We start from the raw sequence: 20582 nt of genomic DNA on the forward strand, positions 1-20582 counted from the left end.
TGGATTCAAGTGACCATCCTATGTTATTTCTTCTCGGTATGAAGACTTTATTTAGTGTTTCTTTAGTATTTCGTGTTAGGCAGATCTATGATCTATGATCTCTCAAACTTTGCTGGGTATAAATTATTGGTTGACAGTTTTTTCTTTTTTTTTTTTTAACCTTCAACCTACTCACACCAGGCAGTGTTTTTTTTAAAATTGCAGCACTTTCTGTGTTTTTATGCTCTCCACTGTGAAGATAATCCTAAAGAGATATGACTTCCACCTTCTTTTTGAACTCGAGATCCAAGTCCTTCCTGCCTCATAATCTTGGCTCTTTTATTGTCATAGAGTTGGTTCTCTTGGCCCTATTTTTCCTATTAGACCTGAAAACCCTTGAGCCTGGGTAATTGTGCCTTCCCATTACTAATGGATTAATCTCTGGAAGAAAAGGTGAACTTTAATTTAAATTTTTTAAATTCATGCAATAGTTGTACATATTTATGGAGGTACATAGTAATGTTTCGATACATATAATGTGTAGTGATCAGAGCAAGGTAATTAGCATATCCATCTCAAACATTTATCATTTCTTGGTGGTGAGAACATTCAATATCCTCCTTCTAGCTGTTTGAAACTATACAATACATTATGGTTAACTATAGTCATCCTACAGTAGTGGTATAGAACACTAGAATTTGTTCCTCTTATCTAGCTATAATTTTGTATCCTTTAACAAATCTCTCCCTATCCCTTATTTCTCTCTACCCTTCCTATCCTCTATTATACTCTGTTCTACTTTTTACTTCTATGAGATCAAGGTTTGTTTTTTCCCCTTCCACAAATGAATGGAGGACATGTAGTGTTTAACTTTCTGTGCCTGGCTTATTTCACTTAACACAATGTCCTCCAGTTTTATCCATGTTGCTGCAAATGACAGGATCTCATTATTTTTTGTGGCTGAATACTATTTCATTGTGTACATACACCACATTTTCTTTATGCATTCATTCATTGATGGGCACTTAGGTTAATTCCATACCTTTGTGGTCTGAGAAAAGATTTTATGAATAAAACCTCAAAGGCACAGCCAACCAAAAGCAAAAATAAATGGGATTATATAATACTAAAAAGCTTTCGCACAGCAAAAGAAACAATCGACAGAGTTAAAAGACAGCCTATAGAATGGGAGAAAATACTTGCAAAATATTGATCTGACAGGGGATTAATATCTAGGATAAACAAGGAACTCAAAATCTCAAGAGAAAAAAAATCAAATTCAAAAATGGGCAAATAATCTGAACAGACATTTCTCAAAAGAAGGCACTTATGGCCAAGAATTATATGAAAAAATGTTCAATATCACCAATCATCAGGGGAATGCAAATCAGAATCACAGTGTGGTATCATCTCACCCCAGTTAGGATGGCTATGACCAAAAAGACTAAAACCAAATGCCAACAGGGATACAGAGAAAAGGGAATTCTTATACATTGTTGTTGGTAATGTAAAATACTACATCCACTATGGAGAACAGTATGGAGATTTCTCGAAAACTAAAAATATAACTGCTGTACAATCCTGCAATCCCACTACTGAGTATTTACCCAAGGGGCAGGAAATAAGTACATCAAAGAGATATCTGTATCCCAATGTTGGTCGATTTGGTTTCCTAGTATTTTGTTGAGGATTTTTTCTGTCTATGTTTTTCAGGGATATTGGCCCACAGTTTTATTTTTCATTTGTGTCTTTGTCTGGTTTTGTTATCAGAGTTATGCTGGCCTCGTAGAATGATTTAGAAAGAATTCCCTCTCTTTCAATTTTTCTGGAATAGTTTCAGGAGAACTGGTATACTTCTTTAAAGGTTCAGTAGAATTCAGTTGTGAAGGTGTTTTGTCCTGGGTTTGTTTTTGCTTTTCTACTTCCTTGAGATGTATTACTAGAACTGTTTATTTAAACTCTTTCTAGTTTTTTTAGATTTGGGTTCATTTTATTTTTATTTGTTAAATTATTTGTAGAGATGGCGGTCTCACTATGTTGCCCAGGCTTGTCTTGAACCCCTAGGCTCAAGCAATCCTCTTGTCTGTCTACTGATTGATTGATAGATTGATAGGGTCTTATATTGTCCAGGATGGTCTTGAACTCCTGGCCTCAAGTGATGCTCCTGTCTCAGCCTCCCAAAATGCTGGAACTGAAGATGTGAGCAACTGTGCCTGGCCTTTTCTAGCTTTTTGATGTAGGCATTTATTGCTATAAACGTTAGTTAATATTGTTTTTGCTATGTCTTATAGGTTTTTAGGTTTTGGTTTGCTGTGTTTCTATCTTCATTTTTTAAAAAATTTATTCTTTTTTTTTTTGAGACAGTCTTGCTCTGTCGTCCAGGCTGGAAGGCAATGGCATGATCTTGGCTTGCTGCAAGCTCCACCTCCCAGGTTCACGCCATTCTCCTGCCTCAGCCTCCTGAGTAGCCGGGACTACAGGTGCCTGCCACCATGCCTGGCTAATTTATTTTGTATTTTTAGTATAGACGGAGTTTCACTGTGTTAGCCAGGATGGTCTCAATCTCCTGGCCTTGTATCCACCCGCCTTGGCCTCCCAAAGTGCTGGGATTACAGGCACGAGCCACTGCACCCGGCCTAATTTATTCTTAATTTTTTCCTCATCTATTGGCCATTCAGGAGCATGTTCAATTTTCTTGTACTTGTATAGTTTCAAATATTCCTCTTGTTAATGATGTCTAATTTTATTCCATTTTGATAAGATACTTGATATGATTTTTATTTTTAAAAATATTTTTGGGGGCTTATGTTGTGTTTTTACATATGGTCAATCCTGGGGAATGTTCCATATGCCAATGAAAAGAATATATATTCTGCAGCTATTGGGTGCAATGTTCTCTAAATATTTGGTAGGTCCATTTGTTCCATGGTACAGTTTATTTCATTTTTATTTTTTATTTTATTTATTTATTTATTATACTTTAAGTTCTAGGGTACGTGTGCACAATGTGCAGGTTTGTTACATATGTATACATGTGCCATTTTGGTGTGCTGCACCCATTAACTAGTCATTTACAATAGGTATATCTCCTAATGCTATCTCTCCCCCTTCCCCTCACCCCACAATAGGTCCCGGTGTGTGATGTTCCCCTTCCTGTGTCCAACTGTTCTCATTGTTCAATTCCCACCTATGAGTGAGAACATGCAGTGTTTGTTTTTTTTTTTTTGGTCCTTGTGATAGTTTGCTGAGAATGATGGTTTCCAGCTTCATCCATGTCCCTACAAAGGACATGAACTTATCCTTTTTTACAGCTGCATAATATTCCATGGTGTATATGTGCCACAATTCCTTAATCCAGTCTATCATTGATGGACACTTGGGTTGGTTCCAAGTCTTTGCTATTGTGAACAGTGACACAATAAACATACGTGTGCATGTGTCTTTATAGCAGCATGATTTATAGTCCTTTGGGTATATACCCAGTAATGGGATGGCTGGGTGAAATGGTATTTGTAGTTCTAGATCCCTGAGGAATCGCCACACTGTCTTCTACGATGGTTGAACTAGTTTACAGTCCCACCAACAGTGTAAAAGTGTTCCTATTTCTCCATATCCTCTCCAGCACCTGTTGTTTCCTCACTTTTTAATGATCGCCATTCTAACTGGGGTGAGATGGTATCTCATTGTGGTTTTGATTTGCATTTCCCTGATGGCCAGTGATGATGAGCATTTTTTCATGTGTCTGTTGTCTGCATAAATGTCTTCTTTTGAGAAGTGTCTGTTCATATCCTTCGCCCACTTTTTGATGGGGTTGTTTGTTTTCTTCTTGTAAATTTGTTTGAGTTCTTTGTAGCTTCTGGATATTAGCCCTTTGTCAGATGAGTAGATTGCAAAAATTTTCTCCCATTCTGTAGGTTGCCTGTTCACTCTGATGGTAGTTTCTTTTGCTGTGTAGAAGCTCTTTAGTTTAGTTAGATCCCTTTTGTCAATTTTGGCTTTTGTTGCCATTGCTTTTGGTGTTTTAGACATGAAGTCCTTGCCCGTGCCTATGTCCTGAATGGTATTGCCTAGATTTTCTTCTAGGGTTTTTATGATTTTAGGTCTAACATTTAAGTCTTTAATCCATCTTGAATTAATTTTTGTATAAGGTGTAAGGAAGGGATCCAGTTTCAGCTTTCTACATATGGCTAGCCAGTTTTCCCAGCACCATTTATTAAACAGGGAATCCTTTCCCCATTTCTTGTTTTTGTCAGGTTTGTCAAAGATCAGATAGTTGTAGATCCATTGGTCTGTATCTCTATTTTGGTACCAGTACCATGCTGTTTTGGTTACTATAACCTTTTAGTATATTTTAAAGTCAGGTAGCGTGATGCCTCCTGCTTTGTTCTTTTGGCTTAGGATTGACTTGGCAATGCAGGCTCTCTTTTGGTTCCATATGAACTTTAAAGTAGTTTTTTCCAATTCTGTGAAGAAAGTCATTGGTAGCTTGATGGGGATGGCATTGAATCTATAAATTACCTTGGGTAGTATGGCCATTTTCACGATATTGATTCTTCCTATCCATGAGCATGTAATGTTCTTCCATTTGTTTTTGTCCTCTTTTATTTCGTTGAGCAGTGGTTTGTAGTTCTCCTTGAAGAGGTCCTTCACATCCCTTGTAAGTTGGATTCCTAGGTATTTTATTCTCTTTAAAGCATTTGTGAATGTGCATTCACTCATGATTTGGCTCTCTGTTTGTCTGTTATTGGTGTATAAGAATGCTTGTGATTTTGCACATTGATTTTGTATCCTGAGACTTCGCTGAAGTTGCTTATCAGCTTAAGGAGATTTGAGGCTGAGACGATGGGGTTTTCTAGGTATACAATCATGTCATCTGCAAACAGAGACAATTTGACTTCCTCTTTTCCTATTTGAATACCCTTTATTTCTTTCTCTTGCCTGATTGCCTTGGCCAGAACTTCCAATACTATGTTGAATAGGAGTCATGAGAGGGGGTGTCCTTGTCTTATGCCGGTCTTCAAAGGGAATGCTTCCAGTTTTTCTCTATTCAGTATGATATTGGCTGTGGGTTTGTCATAAATAGCTCTTATTATTTTGAGATACGTTCCATCAATACCTAATTTATTGAGAGTTTTTAGCATGAAGGGCTGTTGAATTTGCAAAGGCCTTTTCTGCATCTACTGAGATAATCATGTGGTTTTTGTCTTTGGTTCTGCTTATATGCTGGATTACGTTTATTTATTTGCGTATGTTGAAACAGCCTTGCATCCCAGGGATGAAGCCCACTTGATCATGGTGGATAAGCTTTTTGATGTGCTGCTGGATTTGGTTTGGCAGTATTTTATTGAGGATTTTTGCATTGATGTTCATCAGGGATATTGGTCTAAAATTTTCTTTTTTTGTTGTATCTCTGCCAGGCTTTGGTATCAGGATGATGCTGGCCTCATAAAATGAGTTAGGGAGGATTCCCTCTTTTTCTATTGATTGGAATAGTTTCAGAAGGAATGGTACCAACTCCTCCTTGCTATGGTAGAATTTAAATGTGATGTTTCATTGTTCATTTTTCTGTTTTGGTAATCTATCCAATGCTGAGAGTGGGGTGTTGAATTAAGTCCCTGACTATTATTGTATAGGGGTCTATCTCTCCCTTTAGATAGAATATTTGCTTTATATTTCTGGGTGCTCTGGTGTTGGGTATATGTATGTTTACAATCGTTGCATTTTCTTTCCAAAGTGATCCCTTTATTATATAATGTCTTTCTTTGTCTCTTTACAGCTTTTGACTTGAAGTCTGTTTGTATTGCTACTCCTGCTCACTTTTGGCTTCTGTTTGCATAAAATATCTTTTTCATCATTTCACTTTCAGTCTGTGTTTACAGTGAAGTGACCTTCTTGTAGGCAGCATATTATTGGGTCATGTTTTTATTCATTCATTCATTCAGTCTATATATTTTAAATGAGGAATTTAATCCATTTACTTTCAAGGTTATTACTGATAGATGAGGAGTTACTCCTGTCATTTATTGATGTTTTTCTGGTTTTTGTATATTTATGCCTGGTTTGTTTTGTATATTTGTTCTTTACTTCCTGATTGTTCGTTGTTGCAGCTGGGTGTTTTTCTGTAGCAAGAAGGCTTTATTCCTTTCTTTTTCTCCTTTGTGTATTGTCTTTACCAGTGAGTTTTATAGTTTCTCATGTTTTTATCATGGTGGTTACCATTTTTTCACTTCCAGATGTAAGACTCCTTTGAGCATTTCTTGTAAGACTGTTCTAGTGGTAAATTTCCTTAATTTTTGTTTATCTGTGAAAGTTTTTTTTCTCCTTCATTTCTAAAGTGTAGCATTGCTGGGTTTAATATTCTTGGCTGACAGTTTTTTTTTTTCAGCACTTTGAATCTATCATCCCATTCTTTCCTGGCCTGTAATATTTTGCTGAGAAGTACACTGTTAGTCTAATGAAGATTCCTTTGTATATGACTAATTCTTTCCTCTTGCTGTTTTTAAAATTCATTGTCTTTGACTTTTGACAATTTGACTACAACATTTTTCAGAGAGGACCTGCTTGGGTTAAATCTAATTGGGATTCTTTGAGCTTTCTGGACCTGGATGCCCATCTCTCTCCCAAGACTTGGGACGTTATCTGCTATGATTTTATTAAATATGTTTTCCTCTCCTTTTCTCTTCTTTTCTCTTCTCCTTGTAGAACACCCATAATATGAATATTTATTCACTTAATGGTGTCTCATACATCTGTAGGCTTTCTTCATTTTGATATAATTAAAACAAATGATTTATTCCAAGTTCTATCAGTTTAAAGTTTTTCAGAAATTATTACAGAAGTCAACCCTGAAATCAGAAACAAGCTTTCACAGCTGTAGCATTTATAGCAAAGTCAATATCTACATGACCTTGATTTAAGAGATTTGGGGTGTTTCCATGATTCAGAATCCATGACAAAAGTTTCAAAGTCGAGATCCAAGTCAGAAACAAGGGCACTTACAAAGTAATCAATAGAAGGGCACTTTTGAAGCACACCTTCAACCATGAGCATGGGCTTCTTGCCTCCACTGTGGGCCAGCATCTCCCTGCAATAGCACTCCATGGTGGCCCTGTTAAAAGGATTTTGTAGAAAACATTCCTTCCAAACCATGGAAGTGACTGCCCTAGACATGAGGTAAGAGTAATATTTGGCACTATAGCCCACAAGGTAGGTGATCTGCAGCTTCCAGGCAGTATTTGGAACATATGGTAAGCCACAGAATGTCTCTTGTGTTTCCTTGAGAATGCCTATGGTTGAATTCCTCAGGGGATGCTTCCTATGGTAGATTTGATCCAGAGTGGCATAAAAGACCTGAAGTTTCATATCAGCTGAAGCACAAACCTTTTTAGATTCACAAAGCTGAGACACCATATTTTTTTGGCAGTGGCTGCCCATTCTAATTTTGTCTGGCAAACTGGTTACTCGATAATCATTTGCAAAGTACTCTATTAGAATAGAAGGAACCCCTGCAAAATCAGTGGGGTACCTGGTTCCAGTGACGTGTTGGTAACAAGTATGTCCTAGCATTGAATGCATAGCATGTCCCATTTCATGGTCAAGATTTTCCATCATTCCAGGAGTTAGCAAAGTTGGTGAACTCCTTGAGGAATGGGAAAGATTCAGCATAAGAACTATGACTGGGAGTTGGTAGTCTCTGTCTTCCTTTAATCTGCCTCCGTGGATTGTAAAATGGCAATCCTGATATGGTTTGTCTCCTTGCTGAAAAAAATCAAAGTAAATGCACCCCAACAGTCCTTCAGATTCATGAATGACAGTCAGTTTTCGGACATCTTCACACCATACCTCTCCTTTTGCAGGCTACTCTGCATATAAGGAAATCCCCAACAGTTTGTTAAGCCAAATATTCAGGCCTTCCATGCATGCTCCAAGGGAGAAAAACAGGCAATATAAGCCAGGCTCAATATTATACCTTTGTGCATGATTCACACCACTGTGGTAGCGGGGCTCCCAAGGCATTACTTTGGAATTTTGAGAATTCTGTTTCATTTTCATCCCTCGTATCATCTCAAAATCTTTTCGAGTTCTTTCAGAAAGTTTGTCAGAGAGTTTCTCAAGAAACTGGATGACAGTCTCTGAATTTTTAACTATTTTTCCTTGGAGAGCCCTGTTGGAAAACACAGAATACCCTACCAACTTTTGCAGAGGATCTCTGTTGCTGAGCAATTCTTCTAAACATTTTAATTGACCAGTATAGGGATAAAGAAAAATTTTGTAAGCAGCTTCTCACACCAAGTCGCCTGGTGCTGCTGCATGGAGACCACCAATTATGATACGATCCCCATCAGATAAAAGTTATTGTGAATGTGTTCTAGTAAGAGATGCTTCTCAATCTTGTTGGGAAAGTTGTTTGCCATAAGACATGTACTACTCAAATCCAAGATTTTAACATTGAGGTCCACTGCTCTTTTACACTTTTCTTTGTCTAGATGGATTCCACTAATTTCAAAATCAAACATAAACAGTTAGGCCACTTGCCTAGTTTTTGTTTTGTTTTTAATCAGCTAGTAATTTTTGCAAACTTTGACATAATTCCACATTTGTGTTCAACCAAGTCAGCCACTCTGAACAAGGAATCTGAGAGCTCATCAAAGATGCGCACAATCTGGGATCCAGGTGGGGTGGAACATGCATGTTCCACAAGCAATTCTGTCTTTCTCAAGGCTTTTTATTGGGCAATATTAAATTTTTCTGGAGCACTGAGCTCAGGACATCCAAAAAGACCCCAGTGCTCACTAAACAGTTCCAAGTGGTAGCCCTGACATTGAAGGCGGAGCCCACCAGGGACCAGCAGGTGCTGACCCTTCCACATGGTTCTCAACTCTGAGGCTGCCCCTGCTGACCCACCCTGGCCACAGGGCCACTAGTCCGGCTACAAAGCAGCCTAGCCTTTGGGCACATAGTGTTTGTGGAGTAACCCCATGCCCAGCTGCAAGACCCTTGCCCCATTGCTGCAGCTCCAGCCAGGAGTGCACACTCTGCATTTCCGGGCTTTCTTCATTTTTAAAATGCTTTTTTCTTTTCTTTCTTTCTTTCATTCTTTCTTTTGTTCACCTGTGATATTTCAAAATACCTGCCTTCAAGTTCAGAAATTATTTCTTCTGCTTGGTCTAGTCTGTTGTTGAAGCTCTTGATTGTATTTTGTCATTTCATTCATTGAATTCTTCAGCTCTAGGATTTCTGTTTGGCTCTTTTTTAATGATATCTGTCTTTGTTGGATTTCTCATTCAAATAATTACTTTCCTGATTTCATTGGATTGTCTATCTATGTTCTCTTGTATCTCACTGAGTTTCCTTATTATTATTTAGAATTCATTTTTGGCATTTGACATGTTTCCTTATGATTGGGATCTATTACTGGAGACATTGTTTTCCTTTGGAGGTTTCATGTTTCCTTTCTTTTTCATGTTCAACCTGTTCCTACGTTGATTTCTACATATCTGGTGGAAAAGTTGCCTCTTCCAATTTTATGAAGTAGGTTTCATAGGGAAAGGCTTATTTGTATGAATAGGTCTTAGAGTGTTGGCCTTGGTTCTGGGTGGACACTGTAGTGTAGTCTCCATGTAGCCTTTTTTTTTTTCAGCTGTAATCCACACTAGTAACATTTATGAGTGTCTCAGTGGCCTAGGCTAAGATTTTTTTTTTTTTTTTTTTTTTTAGTTTCATCTTATTTTTATTAAAATTTAAATGCCATCACATGATCTCAGTGCTATGATACATGTCTGGATCTTGGTTACTTGAATTGGTCGATATTTCTTAAGGGAAATAGAGTAGACCCACATATAATTACCATCTACTTTCTTTTTCATTTTATCCTAGAGGGATCCACATTCCTTCCTTACCCTAACTCACTGCAGGGAGACAAAGAGAAATAATAGCCTCTTCCCCTACTGCTCCAGTAAAAATTACAACAAATCATAGTGACTTTAAAAAAAAAAAAAAAGAAAGAAAGAAACAGCAAACCTTCGTGATTTAAAAATAAGCGAGCTTATGTTTTGCTTCTTCCCCTGTGAGGAAGCTACAGCAAAGGCTCTAGGGAAAGAGAGTTTGGTAGAAATCACAAATTTGTGTATTTTTGTTTTAGTTTACAGACATATTATTAAGCCAAAAATCAAGATACAGGATTTAACAAAGGCTTTTTATTACCTGTCAATATATGTATTAGTTGGAAATAATTAATTTGAATGTAGAACCAGGAACTGTTGTATTAGTTTAATAATTTTACCTTTCACTGAGTATGGATAGTATGATTCTTTTATCCCTCTTAAACTTGCATCTTTTAAGATTTAAGGGGTGATCTTATTCTTAATTTAGGCTCTTATCTTACATTAGATGAAAAGGAGTTCTAACTTTGTAAAATACCTTCAATGTATTGGTTTTAGATTCTAATTATAGATAGTATATTATAATAGAGAAAAGGTATAGTAATAATTTCAATATTTTAAAGTAATATTAAAGTAATTTAATATTTTAAAGAAAATAATTTTTTTGTATTTTAATAAGGGGTCAGTATTTTAAGACACCAAGAATATTACAGTCACATATGTCAGAAAGACAAATGTGTGATCCAGGGTCTTTTCTACACCTGAACACACATTTATCTAATTTTTTTTTTTTTTTTTAATTTATGAAGTATTTATTGATCATTCTTGGGTGTTTCTGGGAGAGGGGGATATGGGAGGGTCATAGGATAATAGTGGAGAGAAGGTCAGGAGATAAACACATGAACAAAGGTCTCTGGTTTTCCTAGGCAGAGGTCCCTGCGGCCTTCTGCAGTGTTTGTGCCCCTGGGTACTTGAGATTAGGGAGTGGTGATGACTCTTAAAGAGCATGCTGCCTTCAAGCATCCGTTTAACAAAGCACATCTTGCACCACCCTTAATCCATTTAACCCTGAGTTGACACAGCACATGTTTCAGAGAGCACGGGGCTGGGGGCAAGGCCATAGATCAACAGCATCCCAAGGCAGAAGAATTTCTCCTAGTCAGAACAAAATGGAGTCTCCTATGCCCACCTCTTTCTACACAGATACAGCAACAATCTGATCTCTCCTTCCTTTCCCCACACTTCCCCCCCCCTTCCTTTCAACAAAACCGCCATCGTCCTCACGGCCCGCTCCCGATGGTCGCTGTCTCTTTGGAGCTGTTGGGTACACCTCCCAGACAGGGCGGCCGGGCAGAGGCGCTCCTCACCTCCCAGACAGGGTGGCCGGGCAGAGGCGCTCCTCGCTTCCCAGACGGGGCCGCCCGGGCAGAGGCGCTCCTCACTTCCTCCCAGACCGGGTGGCAGCCGGGCAGAGGCGCTCCTCACCTCCCAGACGGGGCGGCCGGGCAGAGGCGCTCCTCACTTCCCAGACGGGGCGGCCGGGCAGAGGCGCTCCTCACCTCCCAGACGGGGCGGCCGGGCAGAGGCACTCCTCACTTCCCAGACGGGGCGGCTGGGCAGAGACGCTTCTCACTTCCTCCCAGACAGGGTGGCGGCCAGGCAGAGGCGCTCCTCATCTCCCAGACAGGGCGGCCGGGCAGAGGCGCTCCTCACTTCCCAGACTGGGCGGCCAGGCAGAGGCGCTCCTCACTTCCCAGACTGGGCAGCCGGGCAGAGGCGCTCCTCACCTCCTAGACGGGGTGGGCAGGCAGAGGCGCTCCTCACTTCCCAGACGGTGTGGCGGCTGGGCAGAGGCGCTCCTCCCTTCCCAGATGGGGCAGCCAGGCAGAGGCGCTCCTCACTTCCTCCCAGACGGGGTGGCGGCCAGGCAGAGGCGCTCCTAACTTCCCAGAGGGGGCGGCCGGGCAGAGGTGCTCCTCACTTCCTCCCAGACGGGGTGACGGCCGGGCAGAGGCACTCCTCACCTCCCAGACGGGGCGGCCGGGCAGAGGCGCTCCTCACCTCCCAGACGGAGTGGCCAGGCAGAGGCGCTCCTCCCTTCCCATATGGGGTGGCGGCCGGGCAGAGGCGCTCCTCACTTCCCAGATGGGGCGGCCGGGCAGAGGCGCTCCTCACCTCCCAGACGGGGCGGCCGGGCAGAGGTGCTCCTCATCTCCCAGACGGGGCGGCCGGGCAGAGGTGCTCCTCATCTCCCAGACAGGGCAGCCGGGCAGAGGTGCTCCTCACTTCCTCCCAGACGGGGTGACGGCTGGGCAGAGGCGCTCCTCACCTCCCAGACGGAGTGGTCAGGCAGAGGCGCTCCTCACTTCCCATATGGGGTGGCGGCCGGGCAGAGGCGCTCCTCACTTCCCAGATGGGGCAGCCAGGCAGAGGCGCTCCTCACTTCCTCCCAGACGGGGTGGCGGCCAGGCAGAGGCACTCCTCACCTCCCAGACGGGGCGGCCGGGCAGAGGTGCTCCTCATCTCCCAGATGGGGCGGCCGGGCAGAGGCGCTCCTCACTTCCCAGACGGGGTGGCCGGGCAGAGGCGCTCCTCACTTCCCATACGGGGTGGCAGCCGGGCAGAGGCGCTCCTCACTTCCCAGACGGGGTGGCCGGGCAGAGGCGCTCCTCACTTCCCATACGGGGTGGCAGCCGGGCAGAGGCGCTCCTCACTTCCCAGACGGGAAGGCCGGGCAGAGGTGCTCCTCACTTCCTCCCAGACGGTGTGGCGGCCGGGCAGAGGCGCTCCTCACCTCCCAGACGGGGTGGCCGGGCAGAGGCGCTCCTCCCTTCCCAGACGGAGTGGCCAGGCAGAGGCGCTCCTCACCTCCCAGAGTGGGCGGCCAGGCAGAGGCGCTCCTCACTTCCCATAGGGGGTGGCAGCCGGGTAGAGGCGCTCCTCACTTCCCAGATGGGGCAGCTGGGCAGAGGTGCTCCTCACTTCCTCCCAGACGGGGTGGCGGCCAGGCAGAGGCGCTCCTCACCTCCCAGACGGGGCGGCCGGGCAGAGGCACTCCTCACCTCCCAGACGTGGTGGCTGGGCAGAGGCGCTCCTCACCTCCCAGAAGGGGCGGCTGGGCAGAGGCGCGCCTCACTTCCCATATGGGGTGGCAGCCGGGCAGAGGCGCTCCTTACTTCCCAGATGGGGTGGCGGCCAGGCAGAGGTGCTCCTCACTTCCCAGATGGGGCAACCGGGCAGAGGCGCTCCTCACTTCCTCCCAGACGGGGTGGCGGCCAGGCAGAGGCGCTCCTCACCTCCCAGACGGGGCGGCCGGGCAGAGGTGCTCCTCATCTCCCAGACGGGGCAGCCGGGCAGAGGCGCTCCTCACTTCCTCCCAGACGGGGTGGCAGCCGGGCAGAGGGGCTCCTCACATCCCAGACGATGGGCGGCCGGGCAGAGGCGCTCCTCACTTCCCAGATAGGGCGGCCGGGCAGAGGGGCTCCTCACATCCCAGACGATGGGCGGCCAGGCAGAGATGCTCCTCACTTCCTAGACGGGGTGGCGGCGGGGCAGAGGCTGTAATCTTAGCACTTTAAGAGGCCAAGGCAGGAGGCTGGTAGGTGGAGGTTGCAGCGAGCCGAGATCACACCACTGCACTCCAGCCTGAGCACCATTGAGCATTGAGTTAGCGAGACTCCATCTGCAATCCCAGCACCTCGGGAGGCCGAGGCAGGCAGATCACTCGAGGCCAGGAGCTGGAGACCAGCCCGGTCAACACGGTGAAACCCCGTCTCCACCAAAAATACAAAAACCATTCAGGCGTGGCGGTGCGCGCCTGCAATCCCAGGCACTCGGCAGGCCGAGGCAGGAGAGTCACCGGAGCCGGAGGCAGGGAGGTTGCAGCGAGCCGGATCATGGCAGTACAGTCCAGCTTCGGTAACAGCGGGAGACCGAAGAGAGGGAGAGGGAGGGGGAGGGGGAGGGGGAGGGGGAGGGGGAGGGGGAGGGGGAGAGGCAGCAGCAGCGGCTAAGATTTTGATGGTAGTGGTGTGGCTGTGCTGGGAGTGGGTTCTCCAGGCTATTTCTTAGGTTTTGGGAGTGTGTGTGCACATAGTTGTTCGGCCACCTTGTGTCTGGCTCACTGGAATTGGGGCCATGGAGTTATTACTCTGGCTGGGATCATGGGCACACATTTGGTTGGCTGGCCTTGTGGCATGCCTGCCAGGAGTAGATTGTGGAATTGTTCTCAGGTCCAGAATGTAGGCACACAGCTGATCAGCTGGCTTGGTAGTATATCTACCAGGGACAGCCCACAGTATTGTTTTTCAGGCCTGAGACATGGGTGCAAGGCTGCTCAGATGGCCTAAGGGTGTGTCTGCTCTGGGGAAGGGGGACCCACCAGAGTGTTTCTCAATTTTGGGACACAGGTGTTAGGCAGCTCAGCTAGCTCAGGGTAGCCTTTGGGTACTGTTTCTTAGGTCCAGGTCATGGGCTCAAAGCTGCTTGGCTGGCCTAGGAGTGTGCCCACCAGAAGCCAGACTGTGGGACTGTGTCTCAGATCTTGATTGCAGGTGCAGGGCCATTGGGCAGGCTAGGGGCATGTCTGCTGGGGAGTGGGAGGACACTACAGGGACAGGGCTATTTTTCAGGTCCTGAGCAGAAGTGTGTAGCTGCTCCACCAGCCTGATGTATGTATTAGCTGTTCAGAGGCTTGGATGCCTCTCCTACTTTGAGGGGGGCATGCAGTGGTTTGGCTGGCTCAAGGTTGAGTTCACCCTGGGTGGGACTGCCAGACTGTTCATTCAGCTGGCAGTGTGGCGGCAGGGATGGGTGGGTTACCTTGCTGTGCAAGACCTGAGTCACAGCCTACCCTGGGCCTGAGCTTTGTGCAGATAGAGTTGTGGCATTCAGCCACATGTGTAGGCTTGGTGAAATTAAGATGAAGCCCCAGTATTGGAGAGGAACAGTGGCTACTGGCCTTCAGAACAAGGTGCACTACAGAGGTGGCTCTGTTCTCATGATGCTGTGCTGCACCAGCGTGTCTTGCAGAGGGTGAGTGGTGGGTGGGAAGTATACACGTCATGCCCCTAAACTGGGGCAATGCAGCTGCATGAATTCCTGGCAGTTCTCCAGACTGGGCTCAGGGCTTGCAAGGAGCATGTGATTCTTGTGTCGTAAGAATTGTGAGTGTTTGTGGTGGCAATGGCGACTGGTGGGGATCTTTTGCCTACTTTTTCCCCTGAAATGGGAAGTTCCTCCTGACTCCTGGCAGATTCAATCTGAGCAGGGGAGATGGTTGCAGACACCAGGTACCTCCATGCCGCCCTCCTGGATTTCAGTGAATCACCACAGGTGCATCTCCACTCCCTCGCTGCACACCAGCACTCTCCCTTCAACATCCCAGTAAAATCTTAGCTGTTTATTTGTTGCCTTGGTCCTTTCTTGTGGGAGGGATGAGTATCAAGCATCGCTTGTCAGCAATTTTGATGATGTCACTTCTTTACTTGTACATAAAAGCAATGATTATTTCCTTGGCTTGCCAGAGAGGTTAAAGTTAAAATTTCATTTGAGAATATAATCCCAGGCTCCCAGTGATCTCTCTTTATAGAACTTGCGATCTTTCTAGCATTCTTTTAAATTTATTTTTAATTTTCCAATAGTAAATCATTAAATAATCCAGACTTCCAGTTGGGTATAGTTTTTAAGCTGCTACAACCACCATCTTCATTTTATTTACCAAGCTAACAAATAGAAAAATTAGACCGAGAGTCTGGCTTTTCTGACCCACATATAATGCATGCAGTCATAGGTCTAACAAAGTTCATTTACACCATAAAAAGGAGCAAACTACAATTTTTACAATAAGCATATTTTGCCAAAAATAAAAAAGGGAATAAAATAATGTCTTACATGCCTCCTTGTTAAAATAAACTTTTTTTTAAAAAAATGATTTTTTTCTTGGTTCCAGTGTGGTTAGAGAAACTTTAACAAAAATTGACTATCATGGGAAGATCTTTGTATTAATAGCTCTGGAAGAGAGAGTGACTATCTAGGAGGCATGCTGCTTCACATAGGTGAAGATAATAAGAGACATGGCCTCTATCCATTGTAGCCATTAAGATCCTGTCAGGATATAGCAGTCATACCACTTATTTAACAGAAAATATAACATAAGGAATTGTTAATTAGGTATAAAGTTGTTAGGTGGCTAAAAAGGCAAAAAGGAAACATAAAGCAACTGCAGGAGCGGATACCACTCCTAGGGCTGGGGGAACAAAGGGAAGAGGTTGCACATACAGGTTTGAGTATTTCTTATCCAAAATGCTTAGGACCAGAGTGTTTGATTTCAGCTTTCTTCAGATTTTGGAATATTTGCATATACATAATGAGATACCTTGGGGATGGCACCCAAGTCTAAACATGGAATTCACTTATGTTCCATATACACATATATAGCCTGAAGATAATTTTATATAAGATTTTAAATAATTTTGTGGATAAAACAAAGTTTTGACTGTATTTTGGCTGTGACCCATCACGAGGTCAACTGTGAAAATTTCCACCTGTGGCATCATGTCAGTCCTCAAAGTTTCAGATTTTGGAGCATTTAAAATTTCAGGTTGTTGAATTAGGGATGTTCAATTTGTATTAAAACTTGGAAGCTTGGAGACAAGAAGCTCTGAAACTCAGATCTCTAAAAAGGGGTCTTTAGATAGCTAGTTTTTGTGTCTCTGACAAGGTGCAAAAAGGCTGGTTCTATAAGAGTTGTGATGGGAAGGACTTGCCCTCTCAGGGTGAGGCAGCATTGGGGAGCAGAATTGCCTTCTTAGGGCGAAAAAGTAATGTAGGGCTGATGCTTCCAGGAAGAGGAAGCAGGCAAGAGCAAGTAGTTCTTTCTTCCTGTCTCCACCTTGTGCTGTCCTTCTAAACAACCTCCTGTCATCACCATAATTGGCAGAACTTAAGAGGGAGCCAGCTGGAATGTAGTTTGTAAAGTCTCAACTCCAGCATTATGTAGCACAGAATGGATAGGTTTGATGCTGAGAAACAAAAACTTAGTAACTGGCACATTCGTTTAATTCTAAATAAAATGTTTTCCCCACCTATCCAATATTTTTGTTTCCTATGTTCTTGAGGTGATCAGAAATAATCGAATATTATTGTAACTTATGCTTTCCTATCATTTTAACCAAGGCTGAATCAAAGTTAGATTTTACTTCTATTATTGTGGGGGAGGGGAGGGGGGTGTACGCAGGGATTAGTTGGGAAAAGGGGAAAGATTACTTTTAATTTCTATAATGGACATACTAGTTTTATTGTTGACCACCTCAAATATGTTGGAGATACATGGAGTATAAATTATAAATAAATAAAACTCAGCTGTGCCAACTAATAAGAGACTCCCAACAATTCCCCAATTATCTAACCTTGGGGTGGGGATGGGAATATACACTTTTACTGGTGAAGAATTAGTAGCAGGAGATGATGGAAGAAAGATAGTCTGAGCAGACACACACAACACTTCTTCAGTCTGAGCTCTGTTTTTCATTCACCCAAAGGCTACTAGCCTAAAGGTGTAGTGCCTTCCAATTTCTGGATGAAAAAGCCACTTGGGAGATAGAGAAGAGAGAACAACAGAGGAAGTACATATTTAAAGTAAAAGTGCTAGTTAAGATTCCCTTAAATTAAAATCAGGATGGAAATAATTTTATTTTGAGAACCTTCAGAGAATACTATTGAATAATCTATGGTTCCTTAACACAAGAAGGGGTCTTCAATTATCTTTTTTCCTTCAACTGAAATTTTAAAATTAACAGTATCTTTTTCAATTTAGAAATGAAAGAAACTTTAAAATTGCTGCAAAAACATATATTGTTATATCTTGTTATGTGATGGTGCTTAACATAAAACAGGTTGTTTTACTCATGGCCAGGAAAGCTTGTTATATAAGTACATTTAAACATAAAGCCCTCCTCCCTGCCTTAAAAAAATAAAAAGGTCTATAAATTCCTAAGGATTTTGAAACTCTTGTTTAAGAACTTTGAGGAATTGGGGAAATGTAGGTTATGCTTGATTTTTAAAAAATGGTTGTTTTCAACAAAACATAATCTTGCAGAAGGGAAGAGTAGGAGGGTACGAATTATTTAAAAGCTTTTCCTAAGTGACTTTGATATCTGCTCCCCACCCCAAACCAGGTGAAGACCAATGGAAAAAATAAACATGAAGGTGGATGGAAAATTGCAATGCCAGGAGAGATATTACCCTTTAATAAAAATCTTTTCCATGTTTGTGATTATTTTATTATTTATGATGATAACCAGAGCACTAACAACCACCACCAAAAAAAAAAAAAAAAAAAAAAATCACAGGTGCCTGGGAATTAAAATGGCTTGTTAGGGCAGGCAGCTCAGTGTGATCAGAATTCACTACAGGGAATATTAGATTGAACAAAGAACTAGAATAGAAATGTTGACAAAATTTAATTAGGAAAGGGCTGGTAGACGCTCAAGCATGGCCAGAGAACATGTTTGATTAGAGATTAGAGCCTGTGGAGCCTCCCTCTAAGTGGGCATAGGAGGTAGTGAAACCTGTTTGGAGTTGAGCTGCTGCAGCCTGGGACACTTCTCTGGGGAGAGAGCTCTTGTTTCTAATTTTCCTAGAATACAGCTAAAAAGGCTAATGTTAGCAGCCCAGCTGAGGTCTTTTTTTTTTTTTCTTCTGCTGAGGTTTATAATTCTACAATTTTAAATGTCCTTAACTATAAAAAAAACAGTCTATGAACCAACCCAACTTCCACATTACCCAAGTATCATTACCCTATATATCTCTTACATTAACTTATTGTGCTAGTTTGTTCTTCTATAGCACTGCTTTCCATTGCAATTCTTACAGAATCAGATATGTTGGTATTTGTGGTCTTAGGTTTTTTAAGCAAAATTTTTTCATAAATCTATAAAAAGGATATAGTAATATATAAATCCCTTGGCATTTTCAGAATTTATATTTGTGGTGTCCACCCTCATTTTGTAAAAGTCCATGTGATGTGTTAATTTAAATGGAGAAAATAAGATCCACTCTAGTCTATAGGGTTGTTATGAGGATTAAATGAGATAACATAGAGTATTTAGTAAGAATTTAAATGTCTGGGGCTGAATGTTTGCAGATTACAGGGTTAATCTTTTAGTTAGAGCAGGAAGAATCCAGTGAAAGTTCGATAGTCCCACTAATGATTGGTTCAATTTTGAAGATTCTTCAAGGCCTCCCACATATACTAGAATTCTTCCAAATATACGTCTATGCCTTTAATGAAAGAACATTGCCACTTGATTCGAACACTCAGTTGAAGAGAGCTTACCATATGTGGTTAGAATCAGGCTTCAGAGCCAGATCACCCAGGGTGGACCCCTCCCTTTCCTACTTGGTGATCTCGGGTGAATTATTTTTACCTCATTTTACCTCTCTGCCTCACTTTCTCATTCCTAAAATAAGAATAATAGTACCTCCTTGAAAGGATTGTGAAAAAGATTAAATGAGTTAACATATGTCAAGGGCTTACAACAGAGGTTGGCTGTTAGCCAATGATAGCTATCCTCTAGTGATAAGTTCAAAAACATCTCTTAAATCAACCAGCTTCTGGCAATTTATTTTTAACTTGGTTCCAGTAACAACAAAGCTATATTTAACAGTTTTGCCCCACCACTGGTTACAAGCAGGCTTATAAAATCCTGTTTTCAAACCTTATTTTCTACACAGATGGAGATTCACTCTTGTTGCCCAGGCTGGAGTGCAGTAGCACAATCTCAGCTCACTGCAACTTTCGCCTTCCGATTTCAAGAGATTGTCCTGCCTCAGCCTCCTAAGTAGCTGGGATTACAGGTGCCCACCACCACGCCCAGCTAATTTTTGTATTTTTAGTAGAGATGGGGTTTCACCATGTTGGTCAGGCTGGTCTCGAACTCCTGACCTCATGATCCGCCCACCTCAGCCTCCCAAAGTGCTGGGATTGCAGGTGTGAGCCACCGGGCCCGGCCTCCATTTGCTTTTTAACTTCATATTTAAAAGAATTATTCCAGACAACTCTATGAATCTCAATGGATTGCTTATTGTGTCTGTGGAATTGTTATTTCTAGAACCCACCTTGATAACTAGTGTGCTTGGCTCACTTTAATCTACTTTGCTTTGACTTGCAGCAATTTCCAAATTCATATCTTTCTATCAATAATAAATATATTGTGATGCAGATGGCCTCACTATTATATTGCTAGGAACGTTGGCTGAAAGATACCACTGAAATATAATAAAGCAATGTAATCTTGATTTTTCCAAAAGTATACTTCACAATATGTTGGCAATTTTTAAGGTCATTTCAAATAGAGTGGCATTTATAGCTGCCACATTTGACATTTAGTAATTTGCACTACAAAACCACAGGCTCATAAGCTTTCTGTTTCTCCTCTGTGAATTATTCTTTGAGATGCTTTATATAGATGATACAGTGAGAGTCACAGTATAACTAGTTCATTTTATAAAGGTTAATTTAAAATATATGTAAAGAATACTAAGAGCTCATAAATGATGAACACAGGCATTAAAAATCAATCGCTGATAGAACTTGGGCATAAGCGGTTCATGTTTTCTAGTAACGTTTCATCTCTTGCATGGGATTTTCCATTAGAAACAGGGTTTAGGGGCCAATATGTCATCCATTTATCTTTTCTAGCAATGAATTTTCTTTCTCCA

The 20582-nt window shown here is 42.5% G+C and overlaps 1 long non-coding RNA gene and 1 pseudogene across 2 annotated transcripts in view; one reads left to right on the forward strand and one right to left on the reverse strand.

Moving 5' to 3' along the window:
* The window catches only part of LOC129060453 (uncharacterized), a 160300-nt gene that overhangs the window by 104816 nt on the left and 34902 nt on the right, over positions 1-20582 (forward strand). The gene's annotated exons all lie outside the window — the stretch shown is intronic.
* On the reverse strand, positions 6871-8670 carry LOC100437533 (mitochondrial intermediate peptidase-like; annotated as a pseudogene).

Source organism: Pongo abelii, chromosome 6, assembly GCF_028885655.2.
Source record: "Pongo abelii isolate AG06213 chromosome 6, NHGRI_mPonAbe1-v2.0_pri, whole genome shotgun sequence".
NCBI classification, from domain to species: domain Eukaryota; kingdom Metazoa; phylum Chordata; class Mammalia; order Primates; family Hominidae; genus Pongo; species Pongo abelii.